Source organism: Pogona vitticeps, chromosome 2, assembly GCF_051106095.1.
Source record: "Pogona vitticeps strain Pit_001003342236 chromosome 2, PviZW2.1, whole genome shotgun sequence".
In the NCBI taxonomy this organism is placed as follows: domain Eukaryota; kingdom Metazoa; phylum Chordata; class Lepidosauria; order Squamata; family Agamidae; genus Pogona; species Pogona vitticeps.
In genome coordinates, this window is record NC_135784.1 from 8,827,086 (window position 1) to 8,828,880 (window position 1,795).

Sequence of the window (1,795 nt, forward strand, 5' to 3'; positions counted from 1 at the left end):
GGAAGGGGGCATGAGGCCCCTCCTGTCATCTGAAATTATAACCTAAAATATACAAAAGCCTGATATTCTAATGGTTTTTAGCTTTGCCTGCAGGCCGGAGGACATTAGGCTAAAAAGGAGGACATGTCCTCCCTTTGCCCGATGTCTGGCAACCCTATTCTTGGGAATCTCTCCTGTCTTCCCTCCCCCAGTTTTGGGGATCTAGAAGGAGGAAGGGAATAGATCTCTTTCCCTGCATCTGGATGGAGACCCAAGAAGGCAGGCAGGAAGATGCATAACGTTTTCCCCCTACCCAAAAAAATCTCACCACCACCACCGTCTCTTTCCTCTTCCACCTCCCCAGCTGCCTCCCTCCCAATCCTTCCTTGTTTGGCTCCTCCCTGGTTTTTCTCTCTTTCTCCCCACCTTGGATTCTCCCCTAAGCTGGGAAGGAGGAAGGGTGGGAGTTTCAGGGAAGGCTCAGTTAATTGTTAAGTGGGAACAGACGTGGGAGAGGGTGTCAGTGAGACAGCCTGGCTGTAAGAAGGACTCATTACAGCTTTGATAGGAGTATGCTGAACCCCCAGAACTTCTCTGTTCCAGCCTCAGCATTCTCCTAGGAGAGTTGAGAGCTTACACTAGGCACTGTTGCACTCTCTGCTTTTAATCCTTAAAGCTCGGTAGGGCTTACTTTCGGGAAAACACGGTAGCAGTTTCACTTGAGCAGTGGGTTTCCCCTTTATAGGAGATCTTGGATGACTAGGAAAATGACTCTTTTTATTAAAGGTCCTCCTACATTCCGTGCATTTCCATGGCCTCTCCATGTCTTTGATAGCTACGAATCATGAGGACACCTGACTCCGCAGGAATCCTACAGAAATTTACAGACCTCCCAGGCACGGGGGAGATTCTAGGATTCATCAGTGCTAATACGATTGCAGAAAAGGAGTGATTTCCACAATGAAACCAGACTGTGGGGGTTCGGTATTCTCAGATGTCTGGAGATGTGCAAATTCCCCTCTGGGTTCCAAAAAAGACAACTGACCCACTGGGGTTCATATCTGAGGGGTTGATCCAACTCTCCCTTTATCTCTTTGGCTAGCATGCCTCTTTCCTCCCTCATCTTTCTGCCCCACTCTCTTCTCTTTCTCTACCCAATAGGAGGGCTTCTCAGGTCTTACTTCTCCTTTCCACATTTCTCCCCGTTTGGTCCAGGGGTCCTCCATTCATATTATCTTCCAACCTTGAAATAATATCCTCTCCTTCTTTTGCCCTCCTGCCTCTCCAGCTTCCGCTGCCCCTTCTATATTTATCCTCCCGATATATTTCTTCCCTCTTCCTGTCTTATTCCTTTCTTTTTTCTCCTTCACCTCCGCAGTTCTTAACGTTCCCTTACCCAGTGGATCCTTCCTTCCCTCTGATGGGTCTTCTGCTTCCCTCACTCAAACTTCCACCTTAGGCACTCCTGGCTCTTTATTTCCAGTCTCTCCCATCCCTTCACTGCTCTGAAACTTTGATTCTTCACCAAGACCTATCTCTATCTTCCTGGTTTTCTCTGTGATCGTTCTCATCTGATATCTCTCATCCCATTCACCCCACAGAGCTGTTGCTTCTCTGATAGATCACATGTTCTTTCTCTGGCTTTATGAGCTTCTCCATCCTCTCCTCAAGAAAGGACGGCACTCCAGTCGGGAAGAGTTCATCCTGACCTTCTCCCTCACAAAGACAATCAGTGACAAGGTGTTTGAAGCTCATCTGGGTATCTCATAAGAAGTCTTTTCATTGTTGTAATGATTCCAGGCAATTCCAAAACGTG